The sequence below is a fragment of the Siniperca chuatsi genome, linkage group LG17 (assembly GCF_020085105.1).
Source record: "Siniperca chuatsi isolate FFG_IHB_CAS linkage group LG17, ASM2008510v1, whole genome shotgun sequence".
Taxonomy (NCBI): Eukaryota; Metazoa; Chordata; class Actinopteri; order Centrarchiformes; family Sinipercidae; genus Siniperca; species Siniperca chuatsi.
This window is the reverse complement of record NC_058058.1, coordinates 3,318,562-3,338,630: the sequence shown is the minus strand read 5'-3', so window position 1 is coordinate 3,338,630 and position 20,069 is coordinate 3,318,562. Positions and strand designations below refer to the sequence as shown.

The following is a 20,069-nucleotide window of genomic DNA, read 5'->3' as shown; positions in this document are numbered from 1 at the left end:
GAAGGGACCCCACACGTATAGTATCCAAGCAAGTGTGTGTGTGTGTGTGTGTGTGTGTTTGTGTGTCTGGGGTGGGGTAGTGAGCACTGCATTGCACCACTGACACCTCATTCTCTCCTGCTCTTCCCTCTCTCCACATGTCCTCCTTCCTTCCTCCTCTTCATCTCTCTCTCTCTCCGCTCTCTTACTCATCTTCCTCTCCCAATCCAAATCTCTCCTTTTCTGTCCTCTCGTCTCTTCAGCCTCCTAAAAGCCTTAAAAGATGAAGAGTTACCCTTCCTCACAGCACAAAATGACCATCATTTAAGAATGATATGATACAATATGACTGTTTATGTGGACAGGATGATTGTTTACAGGCTTGTTGATAAAGGACTTAAAGACCAGCTGTTGAGATTTTTTTTTTTTATCTTTCTGACCAACTCTGTTAGAGAACAAAACATATGAAAAGTTACAATTTTCTGTGACCAGTATCTCAAAACATTTCAGGTGCAAATGCTAAAATGCCTCGGCTAAAAACAAGTCAAATAAAAACAGGATTTAAAAACAATGCAAGATATTAAAAGAATAAAAGAGTAAGAACAAGTATTTCAACTAAAAAGAAGTCAAATAATAAAATCTAAATGTCAGAAATAAAAGTGCAAGACGAATATCATTTAGAACTTTAATAAGAGCAGTTTCGGTGCTATGGAGCGGTCAAAATCCTGACTGGAAGTTGTCATAGCATTAAGTTACCTATGAACGGTAGATTTGGTATCGGCCTGTAGTTGTTAATGATAGCGGCATCGAGACTCTGCTTTTTTTTAGGAGGTTTAATGACTGCAGTTTTCAGAGCCTTTGGAAAGTTGCCCGATTGCAGAGAGCTGTTTAAAATTTCCAGTACGACTATCGCCAGGCAGTCAAATACCTTCTTAAAGAAGCTCGTAGGTAGAGCATCGAGGTAGCAAATGGATGGCTCAAGTTGTCTCACTGTTTCATCAAGAGTTTTGTAGTCTATGGTATTAAACTTTGTCAACCTTTCCATATTTCTTTTATACAAACACGGTGCAGATCCAACAGTTTTATTTGACATGGTAGTATTGATGGCTTGTCTAATATGTTAAATCTTATTAGTGAAAAAGGACACAAACTCATTGCATTTACGGGTGGATAGGAGTTCAGGGGTGTTTGCGTCGGGGGGTTTGTCAGCCTTGATGGTTGCAAACAGGGTCTGTGCATTATTAATGTTATTGTTAATGACATTGGAGAAAAGGGATTCTCTAGCACTTTTCACGTCTAAATTGTAAACACGGAGGCTCTCTTTGTAGGATATACTTGTAGTTTTGTTTTGCGCCTGTATTTGCGTTCAGCTTCACGGCATTCTCTTTTCTGGACTTTTACAGATGCAGCATTTCTCCACGATGCTCTTTGCTTGCCAGAAAATGATTTAACCTTAAGAGGTGCAATGGCATCAATAACATTCACAAGTTTAGAGTTAAAGTTATTTACAAGATCATTAGCAGAGCTTGAGGGCAGACAGGTGATGAAGGGCAAAGAGAAATCTGTCCATTAACAGCCTTGCACCGAACCTCTTTGGATGGAGGCCATCTGCTTTGAAAAGATGTTTGCACTCCCAAAACAGATTGAAGCTGTTAATAAAGTTCAGTCCTTTTACACTGCAGGTTCTGGAAAGCCATGTATTCAGTCCAAGTAGCCGGCTGAACTTATTAACTCCCCTATCAACTGTTGGTAGGGGTCCACTGATGAATGATTCGATTTCTAATTTACCCATTGTGTTTAAAAGTTCACTAAAATCATCCTTTAGCAGTTCTGATTGCTCTCTGCAGATATCATTGAATCCTACATGCACAATGACTTGAGTAGCTTTTCGATTATCAGATAGTATTGTGGTTATTTTCTGAGTGATATATATAGGTGACTGTCGCACCTGGGAAACAGTATTTTTTAATCGTCTTACCGCATACGTTTCTGATAGCCGAATCTCCCACAATAAGAGTGTCCGGTTCGGTCGCGTGGGTATGAACCCATGCTCGTCTCGACTGCCTGAGCGAATCCAATTCCTAGGCTTTACGTTCGAGCGTCTCCTGATCCGTCTTTCCTCACTCTTCAGCAAGCGTTCCGCCGTAGCTCCCATTTCTGGTTCTCAGATTATTCAGTGGTTCAAATCAATTCTGCAGCAGTAGAGTCGGTGACTGTCCGATCTGACCGGTCCATGCTGCTCTAGTTGGCTCAGTATTCGGTGTGGAATGAGCCTGCTCCCCGAGCTTGTTCATTTCGTTTCTGTGGAACTGTCTTTATCTTTTCAAGTTTTGGAAAAGCAACAGTGTCATCCAGAGCTGGCAGCTCTTTCTGAGCTAACTCACCAATGATGGGCGACTGTATCCTGAAGTTTGTCTTTGTCTCTTTCTAGTATGAATATCCTGGTTTTGAGGAGAGAAATCTTCTGCATTTTAAAGACTCTGTTGTGAGGACGCATGGTGTATCCTTCGCAGCTGCTTGCTACTAATCGGTAATGGTAGCTAATAGCTTGTTAGCTTGATTGTTGTTTTCTCCTACTTCCTCCTAAGTTTCTGATGCCGATAATTCAGAGTGAAGACAACATGAAGCAAATGAAGATTTAAAAAAGACTCAGTTATCTTCTTTTTAGCGGCCCGCATCTAACAAAGCCATCCCCTCTGTAAACATTCAGCTAACCATGACCGCTGCTCTGTCGCAGTGAATGAATCACCATCAATACTACGACCTCCCCACAGTCACTCATATTTCACCAAGTAAATAAAAAGAATGTAAACACAGTTACTGTGGGCAATATTGTTATGTACATGTACAATATATCTGTTTAGTGTTTAGAAAGCTGATGTTGAAGTATAAATCAAAACCTACACCGTCTATCGGCTTTAGGTGATGATGTTGCACTTTCTCCTACTCATCGATAGAGGCCAAGGAAGATCACAGATTTATTGCGCATTTGATTTCATGTGAAAACCTTTTTCCAGTCTTATTGGACTGTTTTTGTCAGTCCTCAAGGTCTAAATCTTCTTAAGGCATCATGGTGTCTTTCGATTCTAAAATCCTCAAGCAAATGTTTAGGTCTTTTTAGGTTGTCAGAAGGACATTTTGGGGCTCCGTTGTTGTTCCGAGTTTTCTGACTGTTTTTCAGTTGAACATTTGGGCATAATCTCTTCTTACCACAAACACCATCTCTTCTGTTTTCCTCTAGTCCTCCTTCACACATCTCTCTCCACCATTCTCACTTCTCTCTCTTCACACACAGCGCCGCCGCTCCCACCACGCGCATCACGCACTGTGCGTAGGGCACCAAGTGCTGAGGGGGCACCAAAAATAGCCTAATGAAATTTTTTTTTAAATGCCGGTATTATTTCATTAGCCTATAGAAATATTAGGCACATTTTAGCTATGTATATGTAACAAAAAAGGGGGAACAAGAAAGATATTTAATAATTGCTGTAGTCTAGTGTCCCCCCCCCGCGCCGGATGGTCCGTTCCGGTTGTTCGCGCGGGCGAATAATAAAAGAATTATGCTTAGGGCACCAAAATGGCTAGCAGCGGCACTGTTCACACATCATCCTCTGAGCTCTTCTCTCTTGTTTTCCCCACCATTTCTTACATTGCTGATCCTCCACTCTCCTCTTTGTGCTTCACTCCGTACCTCGTCCTTTTCCTCCCTCTTCCTCCCCTCTTCTCACCTCCAGACGAGGTGTTACCTTCTCCCTTCCCACCTCGTCTCCTCCTCTCTGCTGTGCTACTTTGAGAAACAAGGTGTTGTACTTCTGTATCAGTCCAGGCTAAATTCCCATCAGCCAGCAGGACAATGTGAAATACATCGTTTCACTGAGGCACTGCAGAGCTTCAGTGTGCTTTTAAATGTGGATATTATTCAGAATGGCTGTGTTTATTTAAAAAAATTTAAAAAAAGATTTTTCTACAAAAATATAGTAAAAGTCGAAAAGAGGACATCCAAATGAACTTGGTTTCTAAGGTCTGTATGAGGCAAACATGCTCCGAAGCTGCACCCTGGCATGGTTTCTGCAAAACTTAAAGTTGCAGAACATGAACAAAAGATCCAAGATGGACACAGTGCAGGAAATGTGCACAGGCTACTGGAGCTCTCAAGAAGAAATTGAATTTCCCAGACTTGCATGATTCAAACATTTTGGCCCCAGTGTTGCCTGGGCAGGTCTCCACAGAAGCTGTAAGCCCGGTTTCTCAACCTTTCTCGACCCTGTTTTACTGTGTGTCCCGCAAATCCCAAGAACACAGCGATTAGAGAGAGTGTGAATAATTTTACTTCTCTTATTTTTAGGAGTCAGTGTCACTAATATTAAGTGTTACAATTCACATGTAGGCCAAGAGTTAAGAATATGTCAAGCTACTTTCAAATGTGACACTACTTTACTCGAATAAGTGCAGATAGTTAGTTCACTTTGTGTCAGTGGCGGACGGTCAATAGAGAGCGCACACACTGCTTCAAATGAACTTATACAGTATAAAATTATTTTGTTTTCTCTTTGATTCAACAACATTGTTAGTGTCTTAGCTGAATCCCTCAGTAGCCCTATACCCAGGTAAATGCCAGCCGCCACGGCTTTTAGATTTTTAGTTTGGGGTTTTGGAGAATTATGTTTTAAATGTATTACACACTACCAATGTTAGAACTCTCCCCAACTGTTTCTGTGCATGTGGCGACTCCATGCAGGGTCCCAGCCCCGAGCTTGAAAACTCGAGCTTTAAACTGAGCAAAGATGCAGAGTAGAACAAAGGGAAGATAATCATTTCAACAGAATTGCTGAGTAAAGTGTAAAGGTGATCTGAGAAGAAGAAGCTTTCACAAATACATGAAGCTGCACTTCAGTTTTCAGACTAAATCACAGAATCTGGCAGGAGGAGAAGGGAGAAGTGTCTAACTACAGAATATTTGTCGTGATCGTTTCAATAATGATTGATTTTATTTGGTGTCAGTATGATCACTGACGCGACGAACTGTGGGCAGGAGTCAAAAATCAAACTAAAGAGCAAAATGCAAAAGACAAAGATGTTGGCACATTTGTCTTTGATGAGACTGAATGTAGGTATTTAATTATGAAGTGTGCGTTTTAATGCTTTAAAATCTACATTATGTAGCTAGCGATCTAACTGCTAACACTTTAGCAAGCCGGCAACATGCCAGTGCTAGTAAGTAAGTATGTACTTTGGAATCTGGAAACTCTAGTGAACTCTTTAAATCGTTTGCACTTAAATACTAAAAAATAGAGAAGGGACATTAAAATAGGTTGAGTTGAAGCTTTTGGGGGAAGTTTCCATCCTGGTATCAGCAGACTAGTCCTGTTCCTGCAGGGTCACAGTCAGTCAATTAGTTCCTGGTCAATTCAGCTGATTGACCCAACTGTGGACTTCTCACGCTGGGCCTGAGTGAGTCTGTGTGTGTGTGTGTGTGTGTGTGTGTAATTACATTGAGACCCAATTGACCCAATTCAGTGGGACAGAGCAGCATCTCTGTCTGACCTGCAGCCGGTTGACTCTGATCTCGGCTGCAGCTGCAGACTGAACGGCCTCGAGGCTCCACAGCAGCTCATCTGCATGTGAGATCAAACACGACCCGTACAAACCCTCAGAGGAAGTCCTGATCACGGCAACATGCAGGAACAAGCGATTAGCCAAAGACAAATCAGGAAAAACTCTTAAAAATAAACACAGTTAGAAGTGTATTGATATCGGGGAGACATGAAGCTAAAAAGCTGACACCAAGAGATTCAATACCAAAACCCACAAACACACACCTCAAGAGTCTGAGGTCCAAAGAGTAACAGCTTTTAAAAGTCAAAATGTCGGCAAATTGGAAGCATTTCAACATGACGGAAGACAGAAATTTACTTTTTCTTTTTAAAGGCCCCGTGAAAATCTTCTCTATAATGTGATGTGTTAAAACAGGATGCTTTGGCAGAACATATACTGTAAAAGGCGTAGAAACATAAATCAGACATAAAAAAACCCCAATTATTTAAGTTCATTTATAATAACATGAACATAAGCTATCAATTAGGGACAGAGACTGTTTTATTTCATGGGAGCAAACTAATTTGTCATAGTGCCCCCGAATCTTCAAATGTCCTCCCAAACCACAGAATTTAACATTAACATCTGTGGGAAACACTGGAAATGTATGATGAAAATGGAAAAGAGCTGCGCTCTGCTCAGTCTTCCATACTTTACATCCCTACTTCTTTCAATGACTTTCTTTGAGTAATATAAATATTTATATATATATTTTTCCCATTGAACAAATGAAGCCAAGGTTCTGAAATGTTAAAAGTTCTCTGCAATCATTTCACTGGCTCTTATCTGTCTTTGTCCAGCAGCTCCAACATGAAGGTTTAAAGGTGTTTTCAAACTGAAGGCGACGCAAAGTTTTGCCTCACTTTATTTCTGTGTTTTTGCAGTCTCTTTATTAGCCACAAACAGCCAACAGACCTTCAACTCACATGTCTGTCTAAAATTTGTGACTGCTTACGTGTTTCCATTGACTTATATCCAACTGCACTGCCTTTGTAATTCACTTGGAGCAAATTGCACTCCACTGATTTTAACACTGCGCACTGTCAGACTCACGATGGACAGTTAGACAGTTAGAAAAAAAAGTTAAAATGAATGCAGCAGAACTAGAGACATCGTCTCTTTTATTCCACGTTTTCTTCTTCGTTGTCAAAACCTGGCGACTATATTACCCAGAGTGCAACTCGACCGGCGACAGTTCGGTGGGACATTGGGGTGTGTTATGCTAGTAGCAGCTAATGTAGCCTTGAGCCTGGAGCCTGCAGCGGAGATGAGCAGCGTGCTGCAGAGGTCTTGGAAGCTCACTTCTTTCGAACTCCACAACCCCAGATTTTTTGAATTTTCAAACTTGTAGTCTTCAGCCCCAACCGACACGATCACTTGAGGACATTTATCAGACTTCACACAGCTCCCTCTGGAGACACTTCACTATTCTGAATGACCTTGAGAACACGATGTGTCAGATTCATGTAAGAGTTTAAGTGTTGAAGAATTTTCTCGAATTCTCAGCATGTAATCATTACAACATGAAAATGACTGCATCAATAGGTTTAAGGGTAAACTACAGTAAAGAAACAGGAGTAACAGGCTTCCGGCAAGGCAGCAAATAGAATCCAGCAGACAGACACTGAATGTAACCCTAATTTCAAACCCACACCGAGTATCCTGACCGATTTTTCCAAGACGATAACCTCACTGTCGAGCGGATCTCACAGTTCTGGATGCTAGAACCTGCGGATGGTGTCGTGCGTCAGCGTGGTGTGGAGCTTTACAGTGAACAGTAGTGACCTGGAATCTAAGACTGGAATTTAAACCCGTCGCCCTCCATCCAACTGGGATGTGAACTCAGCCGTCACATCCCCGCAGGAGCCGCTTGACACAAATACTGGTGGAACTGGGCTGAGGAACCAGAGCAGCTGAAGACACACACACACACACACACACACACACAGTGGCCCAGCGGGACAGGCAGTAAATCACTGTCCTGTAGGATGAGGCTATATTTCTTGTCTTGTTGCTACAGGGAGGTTATGACTGAAGAGCTATTTTTGAGAACTGGAGCATGAGGGAAGAAGAGTAGAAGAAGAAGACGACGAAGGAGGCGCAGGGGAGGGAAGAAGAGCAGAAGAAGAAGACGACGAAGGCGCAAAGGACAGAAGAAGGGATGAAACCATAGTTAGACAGCAGCAGAGGAAGACAGGAAGGCCAGAGGATCGAAGAGATGGTGATGCATACGCAAAAAGTCGAAATCTTTTATTTAGTTTCCATTTTTGCTGTTCAGTGGTCACTTTAATGTGGTTCCTGAGCTACACGTCCCTTATATTACCTGTCACTCAAACAGTGTGGGCAGGACTCAAACAGTGATGCTCTTTTCTTTGTCTGTTCAGGTACAGTGGCAGCTCCAGCAGCTGTCACTGCTAATGCTAACTACCCAGTTCTTCTTCTTCTCTTTATTCCTAAAGACACACAGGCTGACAGTGGCGAGGCGGTGGTTCGTTCACAAATGAAACCTTAGCTCCTTTTAATTAGCTAAACTGATCATCTCACTGTGACACCATCATCACTGTAACCCAATCGAAAAGCAGCACAAAACCCATGAAGAAGAAAAAAAAAAAAAAAAAAAAAATATGTCAAAGTTCCCCGAAACTTTAAATGTCACAGTCTGCAGCAGTCTGATTGGCTGAACAGCAGGCAGAAATAACAAATCGGGTGATGGTTGATGTTAAAACAGCTGCATAGTGTTGCCTGGTGGTTGCATCAGTCAGCATATCTCTCGCTCTCTCTGTCCATATAGCCAAGGTCACTTTACCACTTCAGTACGTCTCGCATGTCAACGAGCAGCAGAAGGGTCGCTGTGCCGCTGCTGTCTGTCTCTTTAATGCCGAGGCATGAAATACCAAGTTACAGCTAATTAGCAACACGTCAGAAAGGTCACATTGAGCTCAGCTTGATACAAAGAGAGACGACTAAATGTAAGAAGCTGCATGCCAACTTATACTTAACGTGAAATACTTCACAATGCGCAGAAAGCGTTTCTTTAGGCATCTTTACAACCAAGATTCAAATCACAGCTTCTGTCTTTATTAATACCTGCAGTTGGCAACTTTTTTGATTGAAGAAAACCCTGTTTTGCAAAAAATTCAAAAATTTTATTGCAACCAATAAAGCTCATTGTTGAGCAATCTCGCCACTCGTCGTCTCCCATCAAATCAAACTGCCTGTCTGATATTTCTGATATCCCATTGGTTTACACCTGAGAATGGCCCCTCGCTGTATTTTGTCCCCCATCCCTCACTCCTGTTTCAACAGGAAACGCAACACTTGATAACAATGAACAACAATGAAGTAACATTGGCGCCTTTAAAGAGAACGCCACCAGTTTTAATATTTCACATCAGTTAGCCCCTTGATATTAATAAGAGTCTGCTTCAGTTATTACTGTACATTCGCAGCAGCAGGGTTTATGAGCAGAAGCGAGTGATGTGTGGACCTTTATGTGTCCCGGGTTTGACTCTCAGGCTACATACAAGGTTCAAAGATTGATTCAAAGATTTATTTGTCACATGCTTACATTTTCAGCATGCGCAGTGAAATATGGGGGGTGGCATACTCAAGATAATAATAATTAGAATAGGAGTGAAAAATCATAATTAGGAAAAAAATGTTTAGAACTATAAATACATGTAACATAAGAATTAAAACGCACATACAAAGAGGGTTATTGCATTAATAATGCATCAATAAATACAACTTTCATTTTAAAAAATGTGTTATACTGCTATTATTATGGAAATAACCAATTTCATCATAATTTGTCATTTGCTAGATTGATATAAATACAGGAAGGGGGGCTGGAAAACATCCACATGTCAACATCGTAACGCAATAGAGCCCAAATAAAATTTACATTCCAGCATTTCTGAGTGATTCTAAAGAAGAACTAATGCAAAATGGGTCAACATCAGTGCCTTGTTGAGTGGCAAACTTCATATCCCCATCACATCACACATTAAAGGTCAGTCACCTGGCTTTTAGCTTTCAACAAAAAAAAATATAATAAAAATGTTAACACTTGTTGGCATTCTCCGTTAACTGGGTTACAGTACATGTGAGGTGGGAGTTTCTGGCGAGTCCCGTTAGAGGAGTAAACAGAATTCCTAGCAGCTACTCTGGGGTTGACGGGGTCGTACAGTCCTGGAATACCACACACCGAATCGGGGAGGGGAGCAGTCCAGAGATGCCTGGCAGTGGAGGCTGCAGTCTTAGGATGCCTTCTTCAGGGGAGGTTGTGTGTGTGTGTGTGTGTGTGTGGGTGGACGGGTGGGATGGGTGGGTTTACAGTAGAGTCTTTGGATTCCTTAAATAGGCGTCGTGGGAATGTCTCCCCTCTCTGATTACGTCCTGGAGTTAGACTGATGTATCAGTTTGCTGCTGTTGGGATTTTACTATCATGTATCAGACAGTCTGAGTCGCCCCACCTCTTATATGACGGATGATCCTCGATGAACAGCAACATTTTAGGATTACCTGTTTTAAAAGTCTTTGTTGCTGCATTTTGTGAATTGATGTTTGATTTTAGAGCCTCTGCATCCCAGTTTCTCAGGTGTGGTGGCTCATTTTGCCCTAAAGAGCTGCAGACACTGCACATTATCTACAATCAGTCTGGTTTCAGTGGACAGTTTCCTACATTTTGCACCTTTTGTCTCCATATCTGTTGGCCTGTTACTGTTATAACTGGTATCCTGGTGGGACGGCGGGGTTGTCATGGACAGTGATAACTGTCAATCATCAGCAGTAAGACAGCTGCTGTCCTGTAAGCTGCTGCGACTCAATGAACCGTGAATCTGTGAAAATATTTTACAGTTATGTTAGATTTCTGGAGAGAGTTCTCTTTCAAATTATCACATGCATTTATATTCTTCATGTTTTTAGGTTTCTCAGTAATGGTAAATGCTATTATAGGATGAGTGCATTGCAAGACATATTTAGATATAGTTAAAAAAAAGAATCATTTCAATTTTTACAACTAGGAAACAAATATGTAAACATACAATACAGTATATTTTAGTGATTGTCTGGGCGTAAAGGTAGATTTTAAATACTTTTTTTTTTTTTTAATAAATCTGACCAGGTACTTCTGTGGGAGAATTTTTATGACCTACTGTTGCATTACCTCACATTTAAAAACATGAAAGTCGTTAAGAAAAAAACTAATTCCCACCATGACCTTTCAGAATTTGAGAATAAAGTATTAATCATAAATTTGAGGGTCATATTATTTCAAGAAAAAGGTTTTATTTTGTTTTTGTTTTGAACCAAAATCTCATGTCATGACATACAGTCATATGACTTTATTCACACAGCATTGAATCTTTTTTCTCAAAATATTATGACTTTCGTCCTCTAAATTCTCAGATGCACCTCCATAACAGTACTATGGAAAAAATGGCGCAAAAGTAACTAACAATTATTTTAGTACCAACAAATCTACAGCTTATTTTCTCAATTAATAAATGAATTGTTTTACTTAGAAAAAATCAGATAAGATAATAAGAAAATGCCAATAATTTCCCACAGCCCAGGGTAATGTCTTCAAATCACTTGTTTTGTCCAGCCAACAGTCCAAAAGCCAAAGATATTCAATTTACACTCATATAAAACAGAGAAAAGCAGCAAATCAGGAAAATTGAGTTTTGCACGTGTGATCCCTTCATGTGTTGTAAACTGTATTTGAACATCTTGCACACTGCAGCGCATATACACCGCAGTATCACTTGTCTTGGTATCTCCCTCATGATTCCTTGAACCTTCACACACACACAGCGGCAGATTTATCAGCCTCTGCGGAGCTCAGGAGAATCTCTGGGGAGACATTCATGGATTGAGATGAACACGTCAGTTATTTCTCCTCCTCTGGCAGCTGAGAAAACAGAACCAGCGACTCAACAGCTCAGAGGAGGATGAGAGACAAACCAACCTCCCAGACACCAGGCCTTTCTCACACACTGTTCAGCTACTCCCTTTCACACACACACACACACACACACGCAGAAGGCTGACCGCACACACGGGATGAGTGGAAACACGTTTCGATCTACAGAGAAACTGGAATGCAGCAACAGGATCCCGCTGATATGAGACGCTCTTTAATCCCAACATTTTAAAACAACGTAACGGTATCGTCCGCAGCCTTGGCGAATTTCAGCCAACACACACACTCTTTGAACTGAGACTAAAACAAAGTCAAGTGAGCGTTTGATTTGTTTGACCCAAGCTGCTGCCAGCCCCCAGAGCGAAACCAGAGCTCTTATTTCACCGCTAATCTGTAGTCTGAAAACGTTGGCAGGCTGACGGTGTACACCCACCACCCTCTCTGTGTGTGTGTGTGTGTGTGTGTGTGTGTGTGTGTGTGTGTGTGTGTGTGTGTGTGTGTGTGTGTCAGGGAGCTGCATCTGAATGCTAAAAGCTTGTGTCACTTCAGAGTTCGACCTCGCCTGCAAAGACGCTGATGCTGCTTGGATTGCTGCAGTCTGAGAAAGAGGGCACTGCGATTAAAATAGAGTAAAAACCGACACATCGGTAGTCACCTGAAGTGTATGAAGCCATGCTCGGGTTTGTTATCCTACTTTTCCACTATGGTGTCACATTAACCGAACATGTAAGCTTTATGGTCTCTAAAGTGTACATCCAGTGAGGAGTAGGGGTTAATGATGGTTGAAATCATCATTATCATGATATTAATCAGTGTTTCCCACACATAGGCTGTACTAGGCAGCCCGCCCAAGTATATCAGGTGTTAAGACTAACCAACAGGTATAGAAAAAACAATAGTCAGAGATACAAGTTCATAGATACACAACCACAGATCCCATCTTTCCGAGTAAGTTGGCGTTCAGACCGCAAACTACCCGTGTTAAAACAACGCAAGGGGCTGCGTTGGAGGGGGCGCCGTGTCAGGTACATGAAATACGATCCAGGAAGTCCAGTTTGAGTAACAGATCATGAGTTACAAGGCTTATTAGATGCCAAAACGCAACACAGGGGTTCATAATATTTTGAGACATAATTTTACAATGTAGAAACATTTTATCTTACATCGCGACAGTTGTGAGGTAGAATAACCAGTAGAAATACTCTGTTCACGTTACAAAGAAATGCACCATTAATGTACGCTTGCTTGTATTTGTTTGGCTTCCGCAGACTTATCCGGACGATGTCGCATTGTGGTCTGGAAAAAGCTGAACCAGGTTCAAATTTTTGCTGGACAACCCTGATTATTTTTATTTTTATTTTGCGCCTGAACTCTCTGCGTCAGGGCGTCTCCCTTCTGCATATACCGCCTGTTATATCACATATACAGCAGCGGTAACAGAAAATATACGGGTGGCACTATGCACACTGGCCCCTAACTCCCCCAGTTGAAAGCACTGAAGCCATGAAGCCATGTTTTATTTAAGACCCCTTCAGTGAAAATATCAAATTCTGATGGATGACACTGACCCCGGACCAGCGGAGAACAATACTCCGTCTGCATTATTTCAGTGAAAAATGATTCTGCTCAAAGTTGAAAATGATAATCCACTATTACCCCAGTGAGGAGACATCTGATACTTTATCAAAGTCCTAAGAAAGACCCAGGCTGCTGCAATTTCAGCCTAGTGGTCAAAGTCTGAATTGCAGGTCACATGATGCTCTTGTACCCAGAAATACATTTTACAAAAGAAACAGCTATGAAACTATTAAAAATTCAAACATTCAAAATGATTCTTCGTATTATCACATCTTGAACCATTATGCATGTACACTAATTGTTTAAAAGTAACCAACGGTCTTATGAGAATATTACTTTGTGTCATCCATGTGTCCCGGCAGTCAGCAGTCGGTACTACTCATAAGTTATAGGCCTGAATGAAGCAGCGAAACGGCGGGGGTGTTTCGGCCGCCGTGTTTGAAATTCTTATTCGGTGTTTAATGCATCCAAACTTCCAGATCCTCCAAATCCTGAGCTTTGTGTTCTTACTTACAGTATTCAATTCATTAAGTCACCTTGCAGTACTTCATGCAAAATAAAAAGTGGCACTGTTTAAAAGTCTCGACTGTAATTATCAACAGCAGCAGAGCTGTGCAGCAGTGAGACCAACACATGTTGACAGTAAACGGCAGTTATCAGAGCGCAGAAAAGACAAAGAAAGCTTTCAGTGTGGAAAGAAAAAGAAAGAGATTCAAACAGACGGAGATAATAACAGTGTGTTGTGAGAGTAGGTGAAGAGTCTCTTTGTAGCTTTACCTTATCTCCATATACACAAGGCAAAGCACTTAACGTTAATTACACACGCACACACACACACAGTTTGAGGCAGTCCAGCTTGTGTTGGTCGTCTGCTATTTAATAAGCTGTAATCTATTCTAAATACCCTGCGGCAGTTTGACACAACTACCGACACACACACACACACACACACAGCTGATTATTTCATCCTATTAAAGACTCCTTGGAGAAAAGCAACAGTCTGCCAGTCTCTTCACTTCCCCTTCAGTTTTAAAACAAAGAACAAACCTCTTCAGAGCATATTGATTATGACGGCGATAAAGTCCTGCAGTTTGACAGCAAATAAAGAACAGAACATGGTTAATAACTTCTCCTAGACGATGTCTAGGGCTGCAACTAACAATTATTTCATTATCAATTAATCGTTTTGTCTATAAAATGTCAGAAGATTGAAAATAATCACATTTTCCAAGAGCCCGAGGGCACGTTTTCAAATGACTTGTTTTGTCCGACCAAAAAGATAGTTTACTAAATAAAACAAGAGCTCATGTAAGACGAGGAAGATAAGGAAAAGCAGCAAGTCCTCACATTCGAGAAACTGGGACCAACAAATCTTTAACTTTTGTGCTTGAAATATGACCAACGATTAATCAATTATGAAAGTAGCTGATTTTCTGTCGATAAAGTATTCGATTAATCACCCATTTGTTTCAGCGCTACAGACGTCTGAAATCTAGATGGTTTTGGATGAATATTTTCCACGTATTGTTTAAACTATGTAAGAATGTTTTATTTAAATGATTATTTCCAAAACAGGAATTACAAAGTTTGTGTTTCAAGTCATTAATGAGTCATTATTTGTCTGTCTGCTGCCAAACACATCTTTCCCTCCGGCTTGCACAGTGTGATCAGCTGCAGTTGGATTGTTTATCCATTGTCAGGAAAATAAAGAGTTCATTTCCTGCACACACAAGTTCATTTTTTAATCTTTGGGTTTGGGGAGTATATCAAGTCATTCCAAGTCAAAAGACAAAAGTGCAAGGGTCACATGCATAAAAGTGTGTGTTGGTTCACGACTCAAACACACAAAGACAATCAAAATCAAAACCAGTTTGTGTGGGAAATGGCACTTGGTTTTTGTGTGTATGCATCATGTGTACTGTACATCTGGCCCCAAGTGACGTTATAAGTCTCTGGTGTTGAAGTCAAAGTTGAGTTGCAAGTCTTTCCTGATTTTGTCAAGTGGCGTCTAAAGTCACCGGGTTCATGACCCGGCTCTGACTCGAGTCAAAGTCACATGATCCAACTCACACCGAGTTAAAAGGTACTTTTTTTATATAGAATTTGGTCAGTAGCTGTGCTGAACACGACATGAAAATTGAATGATACTGTAGCTTCATGTGTTGTGTCAGTAATGAACTGCATGGGAGGTCTATGTTGCTAGTGTACTCAGGTGTGTGTGTGTGTGTGTGTGTGTGTGTGTGTGTGTGTGTGTGTGTATATTAACTACCAAAAGCCTGTTCGGGCAGCTCTCTCTAATCTGTGACTGGCTGTCATCTGTTAAATCAGACACACTTTGATCCTCCCATCACTCCCTGGAGATGGGAGACACACAGCACCTCACACACAAAACACACGCCTCTATTTCTCTGCCAGAGTGTAAGGCATCTGGACTCAAAACGTGATTTATATCCATGGCATTGAAAACAGTCCAGTACAGAAAGTCATCGAATACGTGGTCACACTCTTACTCTTGTTTACTTCCTTGGCTTATGTTGTTTCTGATGTGAAAAATGTCTTACATAGAAAAATGTGTTTGAACTCAATAAAGTTGTTTTTTTCTTTAAGTACTGTTTTGGTATCACAACTCAGGAATCAGTACTAAAAAAATGATAACAATACCCAGCCCTAAATGTGAGTTTTAATACGAGTCTGATACCAAATGATTATTCTTATTTTTACACCCAAACACATCAAACAAAGTATTTCCACTCTCTCCATGTCTAAGAAATACCTCAGGACTATTCACATTTTCAAAGCTACTTTGGACTGCTTTTATGGTTGTTATTTTACTATGCAAAGCCATTTTGAGTACTTAAAATAGAGTTCTATACATCTATACATGCTTATTACTACTATTATAAGACTACTTTGTGTTATGGTTGCTAATAGACTATTAGCACAGCAGCTAGAACATAGAGACAATGCTAAAACTTGTGATTAGTGTTAGCATGGAGCACCTATAGCCAGCGGAAGTGATTTTTGTGCGGATGTTCTCAACATGTAAAGTAAATGTAAACATAAACTTTGCATATAAATGTAAGGCTTTTAAAGCTGCCTTAAGAGATTTTCTGGGGGCAGAAGAACTCCGTAACAAGCCTTATAAGGTTGTTATGGTGAACGTGTTAGCAAGCAGTTGCCTATTTACACATCCAGCAGACACAGAGCAACTTAAGCATTCATTTGGAGTTGTGTTTGTGTGAATGGAAGTCCAATATTCACTCTGCTTTTAGCTCTGGTTCAGTTTCCACCAACTCTTGAGAAAAATATCTGGCTCTAAATGTTCCGCTGTCTTCGGTTGGCTGGCTGCTATGTCCATCTGGCTTTCAAATCACATACACTGTGGTCATTTGATTCAATGTTAATATCAAGAATAGCACTAGAGTTAGGCAAAAGGGGTTAACATGCCAAAGTAAAAGGAATAACACTACAAATTCAGCTGGAGGATTAAGTTGTCTGAAAGTGACAGAGTCAAGCGGGCACCCAGAGTTCATCTCTACAGCGTGATAGTGTAGTGGTGAATTATTTAATAGCCGTTCAACCTTTCCAAATGGCTGTGACCTCCTGCTGGTAACCTCCACCACCACCACCACCACCGCTCTCAGAAGGGACATACGCCCCGAGTCGCCGCAGCCTGGGTTTTATCTTTTTCACTTCACTTTTCAGAAATCAGACAGAACTGTTTCTCTTTTCTATTTCTTCTTTTCTTTTTTTTTTTACAACCAATTTTCACAAAAGACGTGTCAACAGAAGCGTGAAAATACAGACTGAAACAACGGCTCTTTGGATGATTAAAACTATCACGACCACGGGCCAGCAGCCGTCCCTCCTTCCTTGTCTTTCTCCTCAGAGACCTGGACACAACCCGAGTCCAGGCCTGCAGAGGGAGCGCTTAATTATTCTTTTTCATGCTCCCTCAGATGGGTGGGGCCTCATAACTAATTAGGATCAGTTTGTACAGGAGATGAAAAGAACACACACAGCCTCACATGCTGGGCGCCCCTGGTTAATAATTCAAACACACCCTCTGGCCGACTCACCCAGACATACAGCAGATATATTCCTGTATGGGAACAATGTAGAAATGATGAGGACATAGAGCCACACGATTATGAGAAATAAAAGATGATCCCAATGCAGTGGTCTGATAAAGTAACACATGATTAGTTTCCAGAAATAAAATAATTAATTTCTTTCTTTTTTTTTGTGCTTTCCAGGTTAAAATATTTTATATCATTTTTTTTTTTAAACTTATTTCTTGTTTTTACTCTTGACTGTTTTATTTTGTGTCTTGGAAGAACTTTATTAATTAATAAGACTGTGTAGTCCCTCATTCATCCAGGAGTGTTCCATCGTAGAAAACTCAGAAATTTAAGCTAAGCTGTGTTGCTTAGGCCCTGCCTGCAACGCAGAGTAGCTTACATTTCTGAGTTCTCAGACCATTTTCACAATTGAGAATGACTTGGGAGCTGAAACGTCTTGATTCTGAAAACAGTGTCCAGATGACTACGACTGAAACCTTTTCTACGATTTATTAATTAATTTACTATCCAACTGTCAGAAAGCAATCCACTTTTAGGAAACAATGCGTTTTTCACATTTTCTTATCTGACATCAGGCCGATTTCTTCTTTTCCAAGATGCTTTTACACAAAAACTCACAAAGTACACGGTTATGGACGTCTCGTAAAATAAACATAAACACGATTAGTCCAAAATGTCAACTCTTTCCTTCTTCTGCAGCTACAATCATTTTAAAGTGGCAGCACTAAAAAGAAATCTAACGTGCTCTGTACCAGCCGAGTCGTGGCCCAGTTTAAGGACTGCTCCAAACGTGATACATGGTTTTCACCTGACAGTGATGAAAAATGGTGGCCCCGGCTGTGCATGAGCAGGTGTAAAACTGGCGGATTATCTTCCCCCCAAACCATCCCAGTAGAGGTTTTTATCCACTGCTTGTTTTGGCTGCAAAATATCACCATTCATTTGCATTACTTGGACGTACAGTAAGTCTACATGGTTGTCTGCATTCACTCCATATGCTCTGTAACTGTGTGTGTGTGTGTGTGTGTCACATTCTCTGTGACGTCAAACCAGGTAGCTGCTGCTGTTGCCGTGGCAATGCCATACCATAATGATGCCCTTTAAGACCACTTCTGCTGCGGGCCGTCGATTCAGTTCTGCTCTCACATAAAACAGCACGTGACGAGAAACACCTTGGGCCTCATTTATAAAACTGACTTCTGATCAGTTTTATCTTTAGTCATGATTTCAGCAGCAATCTTCAATCAAGTAGCTGCTTACTGTTTTATACCAGTTTTCTGCTTTTTACGCTGCTCGAAAGAACCTGAGACCCTGTTTGAGTCCCAGACCACTGAAGACACGTCCCAAATCATGCGGCTGTAGATCTCGAATCCCGTCTCAGTCTCCAGTCCGGTGTGGAGCAGCAGACGCAGGAGATTCCATCACTGCTGCAGCATTATCGGCTGTAACTGCCGTTAAATCAGAGTCGAGTGCGTCTTTGCCATGCGACAGCCAAGAATCCTCGTTAAAAACGTAGTTTCAGGCACAAACGTGTGGACAGATATCAGACTTATACTGTTTTCTAAATCCAAACGGCCGTAATGAATCAGCATCACAGTTCACTCTCGCTACAAACAGTAAGACAACAGTATGAAGAGCACTGAACAGGCACTGTCTTGGTTTAGTTTCGAGCTCGTTGGGTCTCTGCCTGGACTTGGTTTTAAGCCTGTTTAGACTCTGTCTTGTCTCGAACTCCATCCCGTCATGTCTCGTTTTTGACTTGGTTTGATCCTGTTTTCAGACGTGGCTTTGGCCACAACAGGCCGGAATCCCAGGACTATCTTTTGACAATCTTTTGGAAAATCTGCAATATTTTTATTTTGGGAACTAATTGTGCCTCAACCTCCCTCCTGTAATTATTTTTCAGTTAATGACTTTCTACATTTCACACAATTCTGTTTAACAGCTGAGAAGTTTGGGCATTAAGGACCTGCAGATGGAGTCAGCTTAGAGTGACAGCAGCTTTTTTTCCCAGTTGACTGAAATTCTTGGCATTTACTCAAACTCCAACCCGTCCTGAAGCTGAAGTGCATTCTGGTCTATTTTAAAACACCACTGAGAGTAGATCTCGGTTTCCTCCTCTTGGATTGATTTATTATTGTTTAACGTCGGTGCGAAATGGAGTTTCTAGAAAGAACCATTTGCTCATTTATTCTGAGGGACTTGCACCAAAAACGCATAAGAATGTGAGTCTTGTACCAGCGTTTCGGGATGTTATCTGTACAAAATGTTAGACTGTCTGCGTTTGGCCGGTCATCCACAGAAAAATATCATAGATCAAAAAATGGACCTGAAGTAGTGCAGCGTTCAAGCATTCAAAGGCAGATTCTTCTGAGTTCCCTTTAAATAACCCCACTGTCAGCAGGCAGGCTGATAGCAACAGCAGTATATAAAAATAGGTATTACTTTTATAAGTAGTTACATGTCACGACCTGTATATTTGAATGTTTGACCTCAGTGGTGGAGAAACCTCAGCGCAGAGGACATATGAGACTGTTGTATCTCGGCTGGTGGGACGAGGAGTCTGCAGTTGGAACAGAAGAACGGAGAGTTTGGTTTTACAGTAACTTCAACCTCCTGACTCCAGTCCAGTTTAAGCTTCTGACATCATCCCGCTTTGTATAATATTTCCTGTGATGACTGCAGATTAAAGTCTGACCCAGCTACAACTGTTACTTTATCTCTGAGAGTGTTTCTGGCCCCTTTGATCTGGTTTTTACAGTTATTTTGGTGGTGATGTTACTGAACTGTGAAATTTACATGTTGGCAAATAAATACTCAATTTTAACCACAAATTTTTCCTCCCACTGCTGGAAACTGGTTTTTATTTCTCTCATGTGGACACATTTTCAGGGCTTTTGTGTTTT

At 41.1% G+C, this 20,069-nt stretch overlaps 1 protein-coding gene across 4 annotated transcripts in view; it reads right to left on the bottom strand.

Annotated features, from left to right (window-relative positions):
- The window catches only part of LOC122863932 (protein MTSS 1-like), a 69,253-nt gene that overhangs the window by 25,969 nt on the left and 23,215 nt on the right, over window positions 1-20,069 (bottom strand). The gene's annotated exons all lie outside the window — the stretch shown is intronic.